Source organism: Cervus elaphus, chromosome 14 (assembly GCF_910594005.1).
Source record: "Cervus elaphus chromosome 14, mCerEla1.1, whole genome shotgun sequence".
In the NCBI taxonomy this organism is placed as follows: domain Eukaryota; kingdom Metazoa; phylum Chordata; class Mammalia; order Artiodactyla; family Cervidae; genus Cervus; species Cervus elaphus.
This window is the reverse complement of record NC_057828.1, coordinates 53,497,558-53,520,087: the sequence shown is the minus strand read 5'-3', so window position 1 is coordinate 53,520,087 and position 22,530 is coordinate 53,497,558. Positions and strand designations below refer to the sequence as shown.

General features: G+C 46.4%; 1 protein-coding gene across 2 annotated transcripts in view; it reads right to left on the bottom strand.

Moving 5' to 3' along the window:
* The window catches only part of ZBTB17 (zinc finger and BTB domain containing 17), a 29,833-nt gene extending 10,961 nt beyond the window's left edge, over positions 1-18,872 (bottom strand). For both annotated transcript variants that reach the window (XM_043924129.1, XM_043924130.1), the window contains exons 1-2: positions 18,747-18,872; positions 16,626-16,712 (exon numbers count right to left, since the gene is read on the bottom strand). The gene's annotated coding sequence lies outside the window, so the exon portion shown is untranslated. The remainder of the gene's footprint in view (positions 1-16,625; positions 16,713-18,746) is intronic.
* Between the last annotated feature and the right edge of the window lie 3,658 nt (positions 18,873-22,530).

Sequence of the window (22,530 nt, the reverse complement as noted above, 5' to 3'; positions counted from 1 at the left end):
CTTTCTCCCCCAGGCGGTGCCCAGAGCCAGTGAGGGGCCTCCCCTCAGAGGGGCTGAGCTACAACTAGGCAGCGCCCCACCTCCAGACTTAGGTGAACTGAGCATGCAATGCTCCAACCGTCTCCTCTTTCACTCTACAGCAGTGGGCCCCAACCGTTTTGGCACCAGGGGCTGGTTTTCCCGGGGGTGGGGAGGAATGCAAGTGACTGAGGTGACTGTAAATACAGATGGAGCTTTGCTCACTACCGGTCACTCTCCTGCTGTGTGGCCCAGTTCCTAACAGGCCACAGACAGATGCTGGTCTGTGGCCCAAGGGATGGGGACTCCTGCTCTACAGTGAAAGGAACCTACCAGGATCTGAGCAAGCTTAGAGGGGACGAGAAAGAGAGGTGAGTGCATGGGGCACTCAGAGAGACCTGGGGGCTCCAGGGGCGGGCAGTGTGGTGGGAGCCAGGAGTCCCGAGTCCATGTGAGGAGGGGGCACTATCTGAGGAGACTTTAAACACAAAGTAAGATCAGCAGCCATCCAACCTCTCATCGCCTATGACTGGGATCGAGTGTGGCTCCACCAGCCCACCTGTACTATGTGGTGCCCTCTGCCAAGCATAAGCATGCCTTCCTCATTTCACCTCGCTTCAAGGGCGCTACACGTAGGCCTCAGTCAAAGCTGCTTCTAAGAAAGAGGAAATTCACATAGAACAACACTGCAGAGCCCACCAAGCCCAAAGCCCTCATGTTTCTGACCAACTCCTGCCTGTGAACAGGTAGCTTCCGTGATACTGCCATCTGCCTGGTCAACGTCCCTGACTGCTAGGGCAGACCGCGTTGTCAGAGCTGGGATGCTCCCCAGAGGACGAGCAGTCTGGCTGGACACGAGCCCTGGCCGGCCTCACAAGAAATTCATTTGGGAATGAAAACATGAGGGATCTGGAGAAGCCCCGCAGCGTGGTTCCGAACAGGCGACACGGACACAGGCGCAGTGGGTGCAGTCTCCACAGACAGCGGCCAGCAATCCCTCCCTCCAGCCACACCTGCCCCAAGACTCCAGCTGAATCTGGGCAGCTCTGTGTGACTCTGACCAGCAGCAACACTGTGCCCGTCCCAGGCCTGGCCCTTAGGAGGTCTGGAAGATTCTGCTCTGCTTGCTTGGAGCCCAGGCGCCCTGCTGTACGGATGCCCAGGTGCTCTTGCTGGGGACACAGAACACGCAGAGGGCTCTGGAGGAGACACCGCTGCGCACAGGGCCCCGGTGAAGAGCTGAGATGCCTCTGCTGACAGCGCCAGGGGGCCAGCCCAGCCACTGGCTGAATGCTGGCACAGGAATAACCCCCAACACCTCACGGAACAAAAACAAATGCCCAGCCAACCCATGAAATGGGGAGGGAAAAAACTGCTGATGGTTCAAGCCACTAAGCATTGAGATTGTTGACAGCTAGAGATAACTGATACAGATGGTAAAACTGTAAAGAAAAGGGAATGATTCATGAAAAATTACAGGGTAACAGTTCTCTCTGGATGGGAAGAGGCACAATCAGGGGTGTTCTAAGATATTGGAAGCTCTCTGTTTCTTTATCTGGATTTATCTAAATTATATAAACATGTGCATTTCATATACTTTTATAACTATATCTGTAATAAGAAAGAAGTGAGGTACAGGTGCCATACTCAGTCCCATGCAGAGACGGGGTCGTTTCCAACTGTATCCCCGGCTACTCTGGACCGAGCTACCCTGAGGAGGGGAAAGGGCCTTGAAGGCTGACAGGAGTGCAGGGGGTGTAGGGGGTCGGTGGCACCAGAGAAAACACAATCCATCTTGTTTGCCTTTCAGATCCAAAACATGTGCAAAAAGACTGCTGACAAGAGGAAGGTTTCTCACTGGGTCAGGAAATCCATGCTACTCAGTTCAATGAAACCTGAATCCCAGACCCCCCATTATCAACAAAACAGCATCTCTGGAGTGTCCTCAATATGCCAAGCAGCATGGCACCAGGTGTGGCACAGTCCAATCACCTCAAAATTAAGAGCATGGCTACCCTGGGCACCAAGTTCCACCCTGCTGCCTCCAAGCGTAAGGACCTAAGAGGCAGTTCAGCACCACGCAGGCAGCAGAACCTCTGGGGTCAAGCCAAGCAGGGCCAAATCCAGGGCCTGCCGCCCACCACACCAGCAGGTGACCTTCTTTTCTTGCATACTGGGACCAATGGAACTACCTCCCATGTTTGTTACAGGATCCAGTTAGGAAATGCAAGCAAAGGGCCTGCCCAGTGCCTGGCACGTGGTAGCACTCAGCAAATGATTGCTACCAGGAAGCGGAGATGCAAACTACATATATTTTTAGGCCAAAGACCACATCAGATGATTTCCACATTATCTCTTCATGCTGGGCACCAAGTGTACTTGGTGACTTGAACCTTGTTTAGACGTTGTAATCATAACTCATTATTCCTTCTGAATGTAATCTTGAAAAATCCCAGAGCCCAGCTAACATTAAGAGACGAGAGGGCACTGGATAAGAACAAGTAAGAGCAATTTTCTCTGTCAGGGAAGCACTTTATATCGAACAACTGACTGGTAAACCCCAAGTGTGCTTCCGGCTGATGTGCCTGCCCAAACCTCTGAGTGGGTCCACAGAGCACTGCTCTATCTCAGAGTCGAATGGGCACCTGTCAAACATGAAATATTACCCGGGTTATCAGCACTAAACTGCAGGCAGGATTTCCAAACTGCGGCAGAGGGAAGCCATTAAGCCAGGAAACAACTGGCCAATCACCAGATGCTGATCTGAATGAACTGTGGTCCCTGGCTCCTAGAACGTGTTGTGCCAGCTACAGGCCTGGACACGACACAGCCATCCAGAGGCCTTGGAGGCATCTGAGAGCAGTGACAAGGATCAGCATTCCTGATTTTCTAGAAATACTGGTGGTTCCTGGACACAACTTGGCATACACAAACTTGGGCCAAGGAAACGGAAGTTCACAGCAGGCCAGCCCTGCAAACGTGAAACCTCCCTGCCCAACCCCACCAACCTACCTGGTGTGACAACCTGTCCCTTTTCAGTGCAATGTGAGAAGCAAATATCAACAACATGCAACACGACAGAGAAGCAAATCATCAACAAAACCAGCCCTATGGAACTTTCCTCCTTGCCCAGCAAATACAGCTCTTCTATTAAGTTTGTTTTTCTCAAACTTTTAGAATCAATTTCCACTTTATATAAACCCACAAACCTGACTCAGCCCTTCCCAACAGCCCCCAAATGCTTCATATTCTACTGAATAGTGGCCCCCACCCTGAAAATCACTGCTTCCTTCTATATAACGCTCCCTGCCAAGGTTTAGTATTGTTTTCTCTGCTGAATTTGTGTTATTAAAAAAACACTGGGGAAAAAAAAAACTGATTTTTTTAATCTAAAAATAATGTCTAAATATAAAATTAAATTGTGATACAGATGTTGCTTTTCAAACTATAGAACTTCCACGACCTCTAAGATTTAACCATGCTTCTGAAGAGGGAGTGGACACCCTTCTCCCTGACCCCACTGCTCTAGGAATGTGTCTGGGCGGGAAGGGCTGGCTGACCCTGCAGAAAGCAGTCCCGTATCCCAGCACCTATGCGAGTTTAGAACCCACTGTACCAGTATGTGCAGATCAAGGGCCTTGCTACCAAAAAGAGAACATCAGGACACGGGGGACATGCATGGGGTCTGATCATTCTCTGCCCAGTACTCCCTGAGGGTGGTGGCACATGGACACAGCCTGAAATTACACCAGTACATGCCTTCTCCTACCAAGTTTAATAAATTCACTGCTGGGCTTCCCTGGTGGCTCAGTGGTAAAGAAACCGCCTGCCAATGCAGGAGACATGGATTTGATCCCTGATCCAGGAAGATCCCACATACTGTGGGACAACTAAGCCCGGGAGCCACAACTACTGAGCCTGTGCTCCAGAGCCCGGGAGTGGCAACTACTGAAGCCCACTCCCCCTACAGCCTGTGCTCTGCAACAAGAGAAGCCACTGCAATGAGAAGCAGCACACTGCTCCTAGAGGGTAGCCCCCGCTCACCACAACTAGAGAAAAAGCCCACGCAGCAGTGAAGACCCAACACAGCTAAAAATAAACATATACAATTTATTAATTAAAAATAAATAAGTAATATATTCATTGCTGGGTGGGCCGACTTCTTGTTTCTTCCTTACAGCTGTTTATAGCACCTAGGACCTTGCTCTCAAATCAAGCTGGGGAATAGGCCTGGTACAGAACAGATTCCTGGCCGTGTGGAATATGACTGATTCAAGGTCAAAATATTCTGTGAAAAAAAAAAAAATATTCTGTGGACCCTTATAAAATGATCATTATACTTTTGGTGCTTGCTACTGAAAAACTAATAGACAAAGCCACTGTGAAAAGTGAACTTCCAGTCTGTTAATCACAACAGCAGCAATACATATTTGAGAAAACAGTTCTATGCATGTGAATGAGAAATCTCCCCTAAAATACAGAAGCTCTGTGGTGTGATACAGCTGCCCATATACTTACTGTACTCCCCTCTGGGGTCCTCCATCCATAAAACAGGAAACATATAAACAGAGACTAAAGAATCACACACACATTTAATGAGTGCTTACTCTGTGCTCGCCTTAGGGACAGTATCCCCACTCTGAGCCTAAGACAGGTAATAAATCAACACACTACATAATGTCACATACTCAGTGCTGTGAAGAAAACCAAAGCAAGCCAAGGTTATTAACTGAGAAAAGGGTCAAGGAGGAGCTCTCTGAGGAGGTGACATTGAAGCAAAGACCTGGTGGAGTAAAGAGCGAGTCATGCCACCACAAGCTCAGGGACAATTAAAGACATACGGAAGGACAAAAGCAAAGGTCCCGAGACAGATGTTACTTGGCCAAAGGGGCCAGAGTGCCTGAAAAGGGGGAAGGGAGCAGGAGGATGAGAGGCACCGAGGTTGGCAGCAGTAGAGGCTGAGATCACTCAAGGTTTCAGAGGCAAGTCAGGCTTTGGAGTTTCTTCTAAGTAGACTGGTATGTCCTGGGGGTGGGGTGGGGCTGAGAACAGAAGACTGACAGCAAGGTGGCAAGTGTGGACATAGGAACACCAGCAGAGAAGCCAGAGAGGAAGGTGGCCTCCAACAAGCTGTAGGCGGAAAGGTGAGAAGTAGTCACATTAGGGATATGTCTTGGTGACGCCAACAGAAAGGCTGATCAAGGAAGATGTCGGTTGTGAGAAAAGAAAGGAGTCAAGGATGACAGCAAAATTTTTAGCCTGAGAAACTGGCCAAGTGGCAGTGTCATTTACCGAGGTGAGGAACTGATTGTGGGAGCAAAGGGTTAATGGGGGGAAAGCAAGTAGAGAAAGTGGTGAGAAATCCAAGTGGAGAGACAGGCTGGAGGCCACGCCCATCACACCAGGACTCAGCCTCACCCCCAGCCGATGGGAGTCATGCCAGATTTAAGCAAGATGGCCACAGTTAGACTCACGTTTCTGAAAGGTCACTCTGGCTGCATGAGTGTGGAGAGGCTAAAAGGGCAACAGCAGAAGCAGAAAAACAACTCAGGAAGTCTCGCAGTGCTGGCCCCGCAGGACAAGAGGAATGGGACAGTGTCAGCCCCAGGCTGGTGCCGGGTGAGGCTGACTGGGTGCCCAGAACCCAACACACTCACTGTGGGTCTTTCTGAGCAGCATGCGCAAGCAGTACTCCTGTTGAATATCACAGCATCCTTTGAAAGCTTTAAGTACCATCCCTTACCATTTAGTACTCGACCCTGCCCGGGAGAAGCTGGGCCATGCTGTTTGTCCACCACCACACCCCAGGCTGAGAATTATAACCTCTTACTCACATTTCAAAGAAAAATGCCTGCAACTCTGGAGGGACGTACAAGAACCTGGTAACGGGGATCCCCTCACAGCAGCAGGGGAAGGATGGAAAGGAGTTACACTCTTCACTCTTGTATCCTGTCTGGGTTTTTCTGTTTTATTTTACCACTTGTAAATGTTATCAATTAAAATATTAAAACTGAGAAAGTAAAACACAGAGGGAAGGAGGGGAGAAAGAAGAAAAGAGAGAAAGAAAATGTCCATAAAGTCAGAGCTTCTTCACTTTCTCTTAACCATAACCTTTCAGATATTTTCTGCGAGACCTGGTGACTGAAAACTTCTCAAAAGCAAAAAATTTCTCATAAGGGAAATGGAACATTATGGTAATTTGCACAAAGAATGTGTCACTTGGGAAAACTTGATGAGCAAAAATTCCTTAAGGGGACAAAATGGAAAATCCCCTAGAAGAGCAGCTGGTGGCCTTTTCCAGACACGGATGAACCCCTCTGACTCTGCGATGGCCCTGAAGGCCTCTCCTGGGAGTCACACACACAGTTCAGACTTCAGGGAGCTGACTCCTCCGACCCGGTTAAAACTCCTGCCTTGGAATCCAGCCAAAGCTAATTAATTAAGTCCCTCGTGCAAGAGTACTTAAATCTCTGTACCTCAGTTTCCTTTCTGTGAAACGGGGATGATACTAAAAGTGTCCACTTCACAAAGTTGCTGATGGCCATCATTGTTATTATACACAAACCCAGGCCAGAAACATCAATCTGTAACAGGAAAGCGGGGAACGCAACACTCGCCTCCCTGCCCTACCTTCTAAAAATGGACATAGGGACTTCCCTGGTGGTCCAGTAGCTAAGACTCTGCGCTCCCAATGCAGGGGGCCCAGGTTTGATCCCTGGTCAGGGAACTAGATCACACACGCCACAACTAACAATTTGCATGCTGCAACTAAACATCCTGTGTGCCGAAACTAAGACTCAGCACTACCAAATAAAAATTCTAAAAATAAATTAAAAAAAAAATAAATTTAAAATAATAAAAATAAAAATGGACGTAAAATCTCATCAGTAAGCCAGGCACCCATGACAGATAAAGCTTCAACCTGAAAAAAGATCAGAAAAAGGTCCTGCAAACTGCAAAGCTTCTTCCACTCAACAGTAACCAGAAGGCAAGGCAGAGGTGCTTTGTACTTGGCCAAGCAAATGCCACCTGCTATTCTACAAGGAACATGATGATTTTGGAGGAGCAAAGCAGCTTTCATTGAGAAAGAAGATAAAACATGACAATTCCAAAGGAAGGATTAGTCGTCCCAAGGTGCTAGTTAAGATCAAGAATCCAAAATAAAGAAGTTGAATACTATTAATAATTACTAGAAGGTATCTGTATGTATCTGAACTTCAATGTAGCACATGATTTTTCATGTGACTGACTTTTTCTGGGTTTGTTTTCTCATTAGGATTAGTGACTTTGAAGGTCCCTTCTACTGTTCAGATTTAATAAATGTCGAGTAAATGATTTCATTAATAAGACTGAAGATTACAAATGCATGCATTTGAAGTATAACAGATACCATGTGAATGACATGAAAATGACATATTTACCTAGCACCTAGCAGTTTGTTTTTTTTTTTTTTCATCTAAAACTTTCCTTATATTGGAAATCTTATGATTTCCAACTAGGAACATGAACCATAAAGGACATGAACATCAACTATGAACCATATACTGGGATGTCCCTGACAGCTCAGTTGGTAAAGAATCTGCCTGCAACTCAGGAGACCCTGGTATGATTCCTGGGTCAGGAAGATCTGCTGGAAAAGGGACAGGCTACCCACTCCCGTATTCCTGGACTTCCCTTCGGGCTCAGCTGGTAAAGAATCTGCCTGCAATGCGGGAGACCTGGGTTCAGTCCCTGGGCTGGGAAGATCCCCTGGAGAAGGGAAAGGCGACATGAACATCAACTCTGAACTATATATGCATATCTATGACCTATATAAGCCAACATCAAACTGTACATTCAGTATTCCATATAGGATTAAACTGAAGTTAATATTTGGTAAAACTTGACTGGGAAAAACTAAAAGTAAGGATATTTTAGAGGAGTATTTTCAGAGACCTCAAAAACTTAAGATAGGCCTGGACAAAAAGTGGTCAAGAATTCAGTGCCTCTACTTCCAAGGATTTCTTCAAACTGTTAGGCTCCTCAAATCCAGATGCTGAGTGCTGCCCCAGAAGACAGCGATGTTTGGACAGCAGCCCTGGGAGGATGAGAAGCAGCTCACCCCGACCTGGCCCTTGAAGAAACAGTGCTGCCGGCCTCCTGCCCCTCCACCCACCACCTGCAGCAGCATGAATCAGCAAAGCTGCTGGAAGCCTTTTTAACGAATGACTTGCAACCCTGGCGGTTTTTCAGCCAGCCCCTTTTGAAGTGCGAGCTTCTGAGTGAAACTTGGAAACCACCCTAAGCACTGCCTGGTTGCTGGTCCGAGGGCAGGCAGGCCAAGAGACAGACAGAGGCAAAGAAAGAGAGACAGACAGAGCACCTGCAAGGCCATATAAGGAAGCAGGTCAGTCCCAAGGGGCCACTTAATGGGACCATGATGAGAAAGCGATGGTACCCGAACTTAATTCTTAAGGGCATGAAAGACAGGTCAGAAACCTAAATGTTCTGTCTCATTCACATTTCTACCCTTATCTTCTCAACTTTCCAAATGCAAATATAAACTGGGGGGGGGGGGGGGCGGGATATTTACAGCCTATATGGGAAATAAGGGTTAACAGTCCCAAAATATAAAGAACTTTAATCAAATGAAAACATATGTCCACACAAAGCCTGTAGACAAATGTTCACAGCAGCATTATTCGTAACAGTCAAAAGGTCAAAACAGGACTTCCCTAGTCATCCAGAGGTCAAGAATCCACCTGCCATTGCAGGGGACACAGGTTGGATCTCTGGTCTAGAAAGATTATCCATGCTGTGGGACCACTAAGCCTGTGCTCCACTACTGAGCCCACAGGCCCTTGGGCCCACGCGCCACCAGAGAAGCCACTGCGATGAGAAGCCTGCACAGCAACTAAAGAGGAGCCCCTGCTCGCTGCAACTAGAGAAAGCCTACGTGCAGCCACGAAGACTTAGCACGGTCAGAAATTACTTAATTTTTTTAAAAAGACAACAGTCCAAATGTCCATTAACTAATGAATAAGTAAATAAAATGAGGCATGCAGAGAATTATTTGATAATAAGAAATTACTGATAACGTGCTACAATTTGAATTGAACCTTGAAAATATCGTGCTATGTGAAAGAAGCCAGCCACAAAAGACTAAGATGCATGATTCCATTTATACGAAATGCCTAAAATAGGCAAATCCATAATGATAGAAAATGGTTGCTTCAGGCTGGGGGAGACAAGAGGTAAACGGGGAATGACTCGGTGGCAGGTTTCTCCTGGGGATGACGAAAATGTTCTGGTTGTGATGGCTGCACAACTTTGTGAATTGTGCCACTGGATTGTGCACTTAAAATAGGTGAATTGCATGGTATGTGACTGTCTCAATAAAGCTGTTATTAAAAATTAAATAGCAAGAAAAAAATCTTCCAACAGAAAAATAAGCCAAAGAAATGAACAGGAAATTCACAAATGAAAAATGAGTGTGGTCAATATACTCGATACAGAAAAAAGATGTTTAACCTTACTAATAATCAGATATAAATAAGCACAAGTTACCACTTCCAGTTTCAAGGTGGCAAAGATTGAAAAGACTGAGTTTCCACTGTGGGCCAGGGCACATTCCCAGCGAGCAGAAGCAGAAAGTGGTACACTGTGTCAGACTGCAGCCTGTCAACACCAATGCAGATTCTAAATGCGTTCATTGGTTAGGTACAAATTAAAAATGCCTGGATATGAGTAACTGACCAGAGAGCCCACCATGCGGAGGCTACGATTTCCCAACCTGATGGGGTATTACCCAGCTGTAAGGAAAGAGTGAGTCCTGGTAAAGGACTGTGGGACTGGGTCCAGAGAAAACAGAGCCATGCTAATAATAAGTCCCACTATGATGGACACTTGAGGGGAGGTTACTGGCAAGAGAAATAGTTGGCTCGCTGTTTCCCAAGGGCAGTGGCACGTGGGGCGCACAAGTCCAACAGCAGCCACTAGGGAAAAACTGGAATAGCTGCCGGGGCAACCTGCCTGCCGTGTTTCCTACATACACGCAACCTCATCAAGTGTTCGTATTAATTCTCTGGGAGAGTAGTAATATGATCACCCTCGCTGCGCAGATGAGCAAAATAAGGCTTAGAGAGGTTGTCATTCCACCCAGGTCTCAATGACATGCCTGGATCCAAGGCCAAAGTCCACCATACTCTATGAGGTGTGCTCTTTTCACTTTAAACAGAGACAAAACTTCCATGGACAGACAGAATTCTTGAGTCACTGGATCCTCAGTCTGTCCCCAAAGGGCAAATTCTCTGTCATTAACTAGCAACTCCCTTTCCTTATTCTAATTAGTGTTACAAAACATGTTATGTATTTTTTAAAAAGTCAGAAATGAGCAATATTAAGTCTTAGTTCTGATCTTCAGTTTGCAACTGCCAAATGAAACATAAAATTGAAACTCTGAAGCATCTTAAGTTTATGAAAGCATGGCACACCAGGTAAGGGCTTCCCTGATGGCTCTGTGGTAAAGAACCCACCTGCCAATGCAGGAGACCCGGGTTTGATCCCTGGGTCAAGAAGATCCCCTGGAGAAGGAAAATGGCAACTTACCCCAATATTCTTGCCTGGGGAAATCCTATGGACAGAGGAGCCTGGCAGGCTACAGTCCATGGGGTCATAAAAGAGTCAGACATGAATTAGCAAGTAAACAACAACACAGCATTATCAGGTACCCTGGCTGACTCTCACTACACAGGGCTACAAATGCTGAAGAAAAACTGTATGACATCTTTTAAAATGCATCAAAGAACTGGCAAATCAACAAGGAATACTGACAGGTCAAACAAACTTAAGCAAAGGCTGGAATTCAGATAGCAAGTGGAGCTTTGCGGGTGGGCAGCAAGGGCATCTGCAGAACTGGGCAAGCTCAGATTCTCCCCCTACCCCCAAAAAGGGAGGTCCCTCCAGAATTAAGCTGGGTCCCAAAGGGTTATATCTTAGTGGAAAGAAAACAGCATAGAAAACAGCCTATATCAAATCAAGGCACCAGATGGAGAGGTGTACAATCCCTCTGGGAGAATCTGTAACCACTAGATGGCCCCCCATGGACTACAGCCCAAAGTCACACTGTAAAAGATGCACATCAGGTAGATAAAAAGTGATCCCAAAATGAAAGTATTTGATGCAAGGAGTGAGGACCAACTAAAATAGTAAATAAGAAGTAAGTGTATCTAGGGGCTTCCCTGGTGGTCCAGTGGTTACGAATCCACCTGGCAAGAGTCACCGGTTTGATCCCTGGTCTGGGAAGACCCCACATGCCACAGAGCAACTGAGCCAGGGCATCACAATTACTTAGCTCATGTGCTGCAACTACTGAAGCCCATGTGCCTAGGGCCTGGGTTCAGCAACAAGAGAAGCCACCACAAGGAAGAGCAGCCCCCACTCGCCATAACCGGAGAAAGCCCATGCAGCAGTGAAGACCCAGCACAACCAAAAAATAAAAGAACTAAACTACACACCTATGGAATGGAAGTTGAGGAGGGAGTATTAGGAATTAAAGTGTGATAAGGTCCTAACTGCTTGGGAGTAAAGTGTAAAGACACTGACTAAAGTTTCCCTGATAGCTCAGTTGATAAAGAATCCACCTGCAATGCAGGAGACCCCGGTTCAATTCCTAAGTCAGGAAGATCTGCTGGAGAAGGGATAAGCTACCCACTCCAGTATTCTTGGGCTTCCCTTGTGGCTCAGCTGGTAAAGAATCCACCTGCAATGAGGGAGACCTGGGTTTGATCCCTGTGTTGGAAAGATTGCCTGAAGAAGGGAATGGCTACCCACTCCAGTATTCTGGCCTGGAGAATCCCAGGGGCTGTATAGTCCATGGGGTCGCAAAGAGTTGAACACAACTGAACGACCTTCACTTCACAAAATTAGAATGTGGCAAGTCATGTAAATTGAGGGATATGCCATGTTCATGAATCAGAAGATCAATATCATAAAAACATTACCTCTATCCAAACTGACATGTAATAAATTCAATTCTAACAAAATTCAAAGTGATTCTAATAAAAGACTCCAACAATTTTTATGGAATTTGATAAGCATAATCCAAAATGAAAATGGTAGAAAGCCAAAGCCTTACCAGATACCAAGAATTGTTATATAAGAACTTAGAGAAAAAAAAAAGAACTTAGAGGGACTTTCCTGGTGGCTCAGTGGCTTAAGAATCCCACTCCCAGTGGAGGGGACCTGGGTTCGATCTCCTGGTCAGGGAACTAGATCCCACATGCTGCAACTAAGAGTTTGCAAGCTGCAAGTAAAGATCCCATGTGCCACAACTAAAAGATCAAAGATTCTGTGTGCTGCATCTAAGACCTGGTGCAGCCAAATACATAAACAAAAAATAGAAAAAAAAAGTAAAAGAACTGAGAAATTAAATCGGTGGGATATTGGCACACAGACAGAGATAGATGGTAAAGAGCCCAGAAATAGGCCCATACATTTGTGGACACTTGATGTACGATAGTGGTTACTGCTGACTTTAAAGATCCACAAGAAAGGAATGTATTTTTTCAATACATAGTACAGGCTTAATCTGATGTGTTTATTTAAAAAAAGGAAAAACTTATCTCCTATCTCAAACCATATACAAAAATTATTATGAACAGACTAAAGACCTTTGAGTAAAAAAAAAAAAAGAGCTTTGAGTAAAAGGTAAGAATCATAAAACATCTGGAAGACAATACACGGGGAAATACCTTTATAAACCTGAAGCAGGGAGAAAGTTCTTAAAAAGAAATAAGTGCTAACTATTAAGAAAAAGTCAATAAATGACATTAAAACTAAGAATTTCTATTCATTAAAAATAAACTAGAGTGACAAGACAAGCCACAAACTGGAAGTGGATAGTTTCAACACATCTAACTGACAAATGATTAGTATCAAAACAAAAAAAACAAGGAGAAAAAAAGTTTCCATATAATAAAACAATGAGCAGAAAGATTTAAGTCATTTTTTCAGAGAAGCTGAAAACTGAATGATCCATTAGTGCATGAAAAGATGCTCAACCCACTAATAACCATGAAGATGCAAATCAAGACCACGTGCGGTACCACTGAGCTTCCAACACATTAGTATAAAGTCTTAAATCTGATGATACCATTGTTCGGAGGATGTGAAGCAGGCAGAATTGCCAGCTGAGTAAACTGGGGAAACCACTCTGGAAATGACTTGGTATCACTGTATTTAGTCAAACTGAAGATGCACATACCCTAGGATTCGGTCCTCCTCCCTGGGGTGTATGCTGATAGGCTGCATACGCGTGCCCCAGGAATGGTCACCGTATCACTGTCTGTCTCAGCAAAATACTGAAAACAAATGTCCATCAACAATAGAAAGGATATGTAAATTCTCATACAACGGAACATAACTCACCAGTGAAAATGAAATACACCTATATACAACATGGATTAATCTCAAGAACACATGTTAAGCAAAAAATTTAGATCACTGAAAAAAACAAGATAATGTACTGAGTTCAAAATCATGCAAAATTAACTAATAACATTGCTTAGCAACACAAACACATGTGGTAAAACTATAAAGAAAAGCAAGAGATGGGAATTCCCTGGCGACTCAGTGGTTAAGACTTGGCACTTGCAATGCCATGGCCTGGATTCAATCCCTGGTCAGGGAACTAAGATCCCACAAGTCATGGGGCCAAAAAAGAAAGAACACTAAAAAAGAAAAGAAAAGAAAAGCATGGACACAGTAAATGCCAAATCCAGTGATTACGCTGGGGAGGGAGAGGACAGGATCAGGGAGGGGCACTTCAAAGGTAATGTAACATTCTTTAGTGTAAAGGAGGTGATGGGTATATGGGTGCTCCTTGTAAGATTATCCTTCAGGTGGTATATATTCTTTTGTATCTACTCAATATTAAACAAGACAACTTACAAAATTAAACAATGTTACTTCTGACTTTAGGCCATGATTTGAAGCATTAACTTGGGCAGCTGACTTGAGTTACACTCAACCAGGAAAGTCCCTGACAGGGGCCCACCCAGCCCTGAGACTACAGTAATGAGAAATGCTTCACCACCCAGGCTCCTGAGCTGGAGACAACTTCCCACTGGGCCCTGGAGCCTTCTACTCTGGACAGGAAAGGTACTGCTTAGATGAATCGGGTCAGTAGAGGAAGTGGGGTGGGTGGGGTAGGGGGAACAGGTTCTACTGCCAGACCTTTTAAGACCAGAAGCTGAGTACATTTTTGATGCGACAATGAACCCACCAAGGCCGCTTTCAGGCTGGGTCTAGACTCTCAGCAGGAACTGTCACCTCTGAGGCTCTGCATGCTGCTCTTTAAACACGAGTGAGCAACTCTCAACTCTAACCATGCCCTCTGCTTCCTTCCTTTGAAGCTCAAGGCTGATCTCTCCAATTCCTAACAAGCAGGTGTGAATGTAAGAGCCCTGGCTTTCTGTATGCATCTGTGACTACAGCATTGAGGTCAACCGTAGGTAGCCCTCAGACTGTTAGGCTATTGATACCCATGAGGACCTCTGAGAGTGCCAGACACCTATGCTGACACTGAACACACACACCCAGAGCAAACGCTAAAATCACTTGGTGCTAAAATGCTTACTCTTTGTAACCTCTATTATTTCAGTCATTTAAACATGTGGCTGGTAAATGAAGTAGATTATGGTAAATTATGGTCTCCAGGACAATATGCTTTGTGCACAAAATGTACTTGGAGTTTTTCGCTTCCTGTGAGGTTGGAGTCCCGCCCTTTGGTGGTGTCTGTTACCCTGCCAGACACCAGGTCTGAGAACCTCTGTGCCACCCATGTGGCACCATCCTTGGGGGAATTCCAGGACGGTAGAGAGTGGGACACCTGGTCTTTTTTGTGGCAAACTGTTCAAACTGAAGCTCTGCCCACAGAGGCTGCCCTTTTGGCATTCTAGACTGCAGGCTCAGTTTATGTGCAACAAAATCAAGCCACCTGACACTTTAAAATGTCTCTCTTGTACACACATACAGGCATGCATGTGCACAGAAGGCCCGGCACGAGGACACACAGACGTGGTGAACAGTTGTCTGGGACAGGAACTGGGTCAGACATGATAGCGTTAGTTACTTTCCCACCCTAAGCATTTTTTTCTTCCTCAACTCTGCACACTTTCTTTCTTGACCCTCATAAGAGGTTGTTGTTAGGTCATCCTCTCCTAATTAACACATAGAAACACTAGATACCAACTGTGGACTCAAAGACTAGATAAAGCATTTTACATGCATTACCTCATTAATAATTCCACCCAATAAAGCTAGCATGAGGTCATCATTATTCCCACTACACCCCCGAGGAAATGGAGGCTTAGAGAAGTCAAGTACTTTGTCCAAAGGCACACAGCTAGTAAGTATAAAGACCAGGTATGTTAGGCTCAAGTGTCTTTGACTTAGAAGTTCAGCACCTCATACCCCAGAAATTCAGTTTTTTGTTGTCTAGTTGTTCTGTTGTGTTCGACTCTTTGCAACCCCATGGACTGTAGCCCGCCAAGCTCCTCTGTCCATGGGATTCTCCAGGCAAGAATCCTGGAGTGGTATTGCCATTTCCTTCTCCAGAGGATCTTTCTGACCCAGGGATTGATCCTGTGTCTCCTGCATTGGCAGGTAGGTTCTTTACCACTGAGTCACCTGGGAAGCCCACACTGTGATTACCCATGTGGCTAAGAGCACCTTGATCCCGGGACCCATCTCCCTCATCTCCTCAACCCGAGCCCCCAGTGCAGTGTCTGACACATCAGGCACAGAAACACTGGCTGTGTGAGCAAGCCTGGACTCCCTGGACCCAAGCAACACGAACGACCCAAAGCCAGAGGAGCCTGCCTTAGGGTCCCAGGGGCCCAGGGGACACACCCCACCCTGTCTCACCAGTGAACGGACACCCCTCAGGCCTAACCATCAGAGTCAGCAATCCGGTCACACTGGGAACAGAACAGGTTCTCTCAGCCAGCTTCCCTCCAGCATTGGAACAATCGTGATTCCTCCTTTGGTTGTACACCAGAGGCTGGGGTTTGGGGACAGATTGTACAAAAGTATGTATCTTTAAACATTAGAACCTTAAAAGGAATGGGTATGTGCTCCCTACTCTGTCTTTCCCTCTCTGCCACACGGAGTGCATACACAATGGCAGGATCCAGAGCAGCCTGCTCAGTCCATGAGGTGGAAGCCAGGGTTTGAGAAAGGAGAGCCACATGATCAGTGGAACCTTGCTTCTGGATGACTTCGAAGAACAGAGTGAGCTGCCCTGACCAGTTCTGGACCACCTACTCCCAGACTGTTAAGGGACAGGAATAAATTTCTATTTCCTTTCAGCCACTATATTTTGGAGCACTTTAGATTGCACTTAATTAAAACTGCCCAGGGATTAATCTAGCATGATCTTTGTCAGCAAAATGACAACAATATTATCAACATTCTCCCAACCAAACTAACTAGGATTCTGTCATTACTGTACACTTTAAAGAAAAAGTCGTCTTGAAAGGGTGAGTTGAAGCACACTGCGTCTAGAGAAGAGGGACAAACAAACTGACCTCCTGGTTTGTTTCATCTTTGAGTCTTAACAGACATACCTCAGATTTCCAAGTAGCCCAGGCTACTCTGTTCCGACAGTTTGTCTGGGGAAACTCCAGCTTGGCTCTCCTCCTCCAGCTCATTACCTGAATCAAAGACCAAGTGGAAAATCTGATGAGAACCTGCAGGATTCTAAGAGCTGCTCTTATATACACCAAATACAGGCAAATGCAGAGCACTGAGCACAGAGTCTGGCACAAAGGCAGCGCTCAATAAATGTTACACTGGATTGTGACTGGGCTGCTGCCTGCCAGACCCTGTGCTGGACAGCTGGGACACAAAGATGAATAAAGCTAGTCCCAGTCCCTACACTCAGGAAAGCCCCCTACACTCGGGGAAGCCTGCTGACCGGAAGACGTAACACAAGGTTGATAAGCAAAGGCAATGAGGCTGTGGCCAAGTAGTCCTACAGCACTAGCATTCCCCAGGGATGTCCCAGACATCGTGCTTCCCACTCCAGACCCTCACGCAGGGGACACATCCCTTCCCACAACTGTAGTGACTTTTGATGGATGCTAGATCACCAATGGACAGTTCCACTTGAATGTTTTACAGGCACTTACAACAGACATGTTCGAAACAAAATATATCCTCTCTCCTTAAATCCCCTCCCTATCCTGTTCCCTATCCCACTGAGCAGCATCACCATCCACCAGTCAAAAATTCAGAGCCAACCCTGACCTCTCCCCCGGCCTCTAAATCCCCCACCTAAGTCATCATCAACTTTGGTCAAGTCTACCTTCAACACATTTCTCCCCACCTTCTGCCTAATCTAACTCAAGGCCATGGTCATCTCTCACCTCCCCAGTTCTAGTAGCCTCTTAACTGGCCTCCAGGCCCATTCCCTTTAATACAGTCTTCACTAGCGTGATCTTTCTAATCCACAAATCTGATTCTTAAATGCGTTCTCATTAACCTAAAACTGCAAGTCCACGGCTAGGTTTAAAAACTTCCCTAGGGGAAATTCCACTACAGGATCCGTGGCTGGCAAACTAAAGATGCCTCATGCCCCATGGCTGCTTTCCCTCCCCAAAACAAGACCCCTGAGGACCAGACCACACTTAGGGTCTTTCATCTCTGTCCCTAGGCAGCTTTCTCACACATTTCATCTTCAACTGAGAATACTCTTCCCCTTTTCTGCCTGCACTCTCCAAGCATCCTCCAGTTCTGCTTCCTGGGGAACAGAAGCCTTCCTGGATTTGCCTAAACTGTGTGAGGTGCCTCTACGCAGTGTTTCCTGCTTTTTTCCATCATGTCAGAATTGCGTACATGTCAGTATGTCTCCCACGTGAGTTTCTGAGCTCTGAGTGATGACGATGATATAAAAAACAACAGCAACAAGCACACACAGCATTTACTTTGTGCCAGCAGGCCTTCTCAGCACTTTACACCGATTATCTCATTTAACCTTTACAATAGTTTTAGGAGGCAGGTTTTATTCTCAACCCTGCTTTAAGGATAAGAAAACCGAGGCAGAAGGCGAGGAACCAACGTGCCTAAGGACACGGTTGGCAAGCACCGAGACAGGATTCAAACCCAGCTGCTTGGCTCCACAGCCTACACTTTTTAACCACTCGCTCCATCCTCAGAACTCATCAGGAGTTGAACCACCGTCTCTGGAACGAATGAATGAATGAAATGATCTCATACGGGGGCAGTATCGGTCTCCACCACGACAAACTCCTCCTAGGCCCTCACAGGCATGTGTCCTCCGGCCCCGCCGGCCAAAGTGAGCTGCGCGGGCACCCCGCCACCTCTCGGCCTCAGAACGCCCACCCGCAGCGGCGCGCGGGGTCAAGGGGCGGTGACAGCCGGGCGGCGGGGGCGGAGATGCTACCAGCTGGGGTGTTACCCAGCCCGGAGGCGACTCGCGCTCCCTCGCCGGGACGGCGAGTCCAGTCCGCCCGCCCACTAGCCGCCCGCTCGCCGGGCAGCGCCCCCCACCCATTTGTCCCGCACCCTCATGTTGTGCGGGGTCCCCTCAGTCCGGGTTCCAGTCCCAGTCCACTTCCCTCCCCTCCCCCACACAACCGTCCCCGGCGTCCCGCCGCGTCCCATCCTCCGCCGCCTCAACCCGACTCCTGGGACTCCCCCGGCCCCGGGTGCTTGCTGACCCTCACCTGCCATGTCCTGGACCCCACCGCAGAGGGAGGTGCATCACGGCCGCGAGAAGGCCGGGGACGGCACTTCAGAGCAGACAAAGGGCGCCGCCATGTTAGAGTCGGGCGGAACCGACCTCGCTGGCTTCCCGGCTGCAACTTCCGGCGCATGCGCAGTGCCTGTCCTAGGCGTAACTCGTGGACAGGCGCATGCGCATAGCAATCCATAAGTTCTGTAAAACAGTACTCTCTGCTTAGAATTTCTCACATTGTAACCTTTCCTTGGTTTTCTGTTTCAAATGTAAAAGTAGCAGCTTCTACGTGTTCAGCGCTTCCTGTGTGCCAGGCACTGTGTTAACCACTTAACGTGCATTATTTCAAGTCCTCTCACCATCATACGATAATATTTTTCTCCCACTTTTGAAGAAGGGAAAACGGAGTTTCAGGGTAAATGAATTGCCCGTTGTCACGCGTCTTACAAGTGGTGAAGCAGAGATGTGAATGAACCTAGTTGTGGCATCAAAGCTGTAGGACCACAGTTATGTTTTTCTACCTTCTGAGTTAAACGTTACCCCTTTCCCTGTTTAGGGGATATCCAGGATTAGCCTGTGTGTGAATGAGGGTACCTGAAAACAAAAATCGGCTTGCAGACTTTACCAGCTCCTCTGTGGTGTCTTTCCATCTTTTCAGCGCTGCCAGGCCATTGACTTTTCTATTTCCTAATAGTTCTCCTTTCTTCATTTTTTACCCTGTTTATTTTCATGATCCATAATTTTAACAACACCCTTGCAACAACCTTGATCTCCTTTGCTCTCTTGTCTTTTTGTCACGTGGATTTCATAAGAATTTCAACCCTGGATGAATCCAACTGCTCCTTTTTTACCTTTGCCGACACCTAAAGAGCCAAACACAACTGGAGAAAGTACCCAATGGGACAGACTGTTCTCTACAAATTCATGACTGCCAGCCTTAAGACGGACTTCAATAAATGTCAGTCTGGCCAGTTCACTGCTGCTGTCTTCGCAATAACTAGAGAAACTAAAACACTCAGCAACAGTTGACTTCACCCTTTTTTTTTAGCAGGAAAAATAGTAATAGCAAATCTGATAGGAACCCTCTTGTCTTCCCAATACTAAATATGTAAGTTTCTACTTCTGAGTCCATCTGTGTTGGATGTAGTCCATTGAGACTTGCAATCCATTCCTTTCAGAATCTAAAAAGTTAAAATTTTATGTCCCAGACTCAGTAGTAGTTAGAATCCTAGGTACAGGTAGGTTCTGCCAACACGTAAGATTTGGAAGCCATTGGCCTGCTGATGTTAGCCAAATTTTGCTGGCAAGAAAGGTCATGCAAATATGGGGTGTTGCAGCCAGCAGTGTTCAGAAGTATCTGTGAGGTGGGGGCCGCCAAACTCAGCATTCTGGTGCCTGGAGCCAGTGTCTAGTCCCAAATCTAGATCCATGGACACTTGCTGTGGTGATGTGTTTTTTTTTTTTCAAGTCTTAGAAATCATGTTTTTATTTTTTTCATGTTTATTTTTATGCATTTATTTGGCCGTGCTGGATCTTTGTTGCTGGGTGGGCTTTCTCTAGTTGCGGCAAGTGGGAACTATTTGTTGTGGTGCATGAGCTTCTCATTGAGGTGGCTTCTCTAGTTGGGGAGCCCAGGCTCTAGGAAACATGGCTTCAGTAGTTGCAGCTCCTGGGCTCTAGAGCACAGGCTCAATAGCCGTGGTACACAAGCTTAGTTGCCCCGAGGCATGGACATCATGTTTATTTTTACCTTTTACACCATGACAACAGAAAGTACACAGTGGAGAAGTGAATAGTTACATAAACTAATCAAAGGCCTAAAAGACAATGCAATTGAAAAGATGAAAATGAATAAACAGTTTAAAAAATCAATCTAAACCCCAGAAGGAATTAATGATAAATGATCCATAAGAGAAATTGGGAAAATATGCTAGATGCAGGCTTCCAGCCTCCAGTTCTGAGGATAAAGTCAGGATCTGGAAATGTGTTCATTATACGTGCATTTCAGCTCACTATTTGGGGAGCAAGTGGTTGCAGGTATTAAAAAATCACATTAAAAAAAAATCACATTAACTGTATTTATAATCACACATTCACTCGCTTTTTAAAACAAGTAGTTTTATAATTCACAAAGCAATTACCCGAAACTTACAAAAGACGACCCTCTTGGAGCCATGAGAACATCGCCAGCCTCTCCTTTCTGGGCGACCTCCCACCGTGACCAGGCCCAGACACCCTATTCATTAATCTCAGGTTGACTATTCTTACATTTAGAAGAAAACGACTTATCTTTCCCCAAAGGTGCTCCAAGTAGGCTGGAGGGCTTAGCCCCAGAGTCTGCTCAGTTGATGCTGGGAGCCCGAAGAGGAAGCTCAGGTGTGAAAACTGATTCTGGCAGAAAATGAAAAAAATCTGGAAGACCCCACCAACTTGACCGAGAAGTTACACTTGAGCCCCACACAGAACACCAAGTTTGAAGCTGCTCTGTATTCCAAAGGACTCCAAGGCAAAAGGAAGAAAAAAAATTTAAGGTCAAGGTGGTGGGGGGGGCTGGAATTTACACTTATAAAAGGACACCTAAAGACTCACTGCAACCCAGACAAACCTCAGATATTAGGCAGAAACCTCCTAAGTTCCCATGTTGTACAACCATGGGTCAGAAAGAGGCAGAGCCACAGACAGGGAGTGGGCCAGTGGGTGCCAGGGACTTCCCAGGGTGAGAATGTTCTACAGTCTGCTGGGTGCCCATGGACCCACACACTTGAAGCAGGTGAGAGGCGTCCAAAGGAAAGACACCTCCTATGTGTCTGGGGAGGGTCAGGTGAACCTAGATTTCCTGACAATTACAGCTGACAGTTCCCTCAGGGGAGGTGATAGCTTACAGTGAACAGTGTCGGATTTGTGATAAGAAGAAGATTTAGCTTCAGGACCAGGGAATAGGTTTGATCTCTCAAGGGCTTTTGTGTAGCAGAGTTTTATTAAAGTGAAAAAGGACAGAGAACGCTTCTGTCATAGACATCAGAAGGAGGATGGACAGTGCCCCCATCCCCAGTCTTAGCAAGGGAATTATATACTTTCCAATTGGTTATTACAGTAAATCAAAAGGATGTCTCAAGTTGTAAAGATCTTACTAGACCCATTCCCATTATATACATTTTAAGATAACAGGATTAGTCAGAAGGTTTTCAGGAAGGAGAAACATGTCCTCAAGCATGATACATTATTGCTATATAATCCTTACTAAGGAATAAAAATGTTTGTCCTTTCCTCCTCCTTGAGAGCCCCAGACCCCTTTCTCCTCCTTGGGCACCCTGGACTTCTTATCAACCTGCCTAGGAATTGACTCTCTCAGAGGGATGTGTAAACCTCACCAGGTGGGCCCATCTGACTCTGTTCACAGGCTTGGCCACATCAGATAGGTGCTCCTCGGCTACACTTGTCGCTGTGGGCCCGAGGCAGGATCCTCTCCACCCTCAACCCCACTCCTGCTTGTGGATAGAAAACCAAAATTAAACCCTTTAATGCTTCCCTGGTGGCTCAGACGGTAAAGAATCTGTCTGCAATGCGGGAGACCTGGGTTTGATCCCTGGGTTGGGAAGATCCCTTGGAGGAGGGCCTGGCAACTCACTCTAGTATTCTTGCCTGGAGAATCCCATGGACACAGGAGCCTGGCGGGCTATAGTTCATGGGATCCCAAAGAGTCGGTCGGATACAACTGAGCGACTAACACTTTCAATTTTCACTTTCAATTAACAAACTGCTTGGATGCTAAA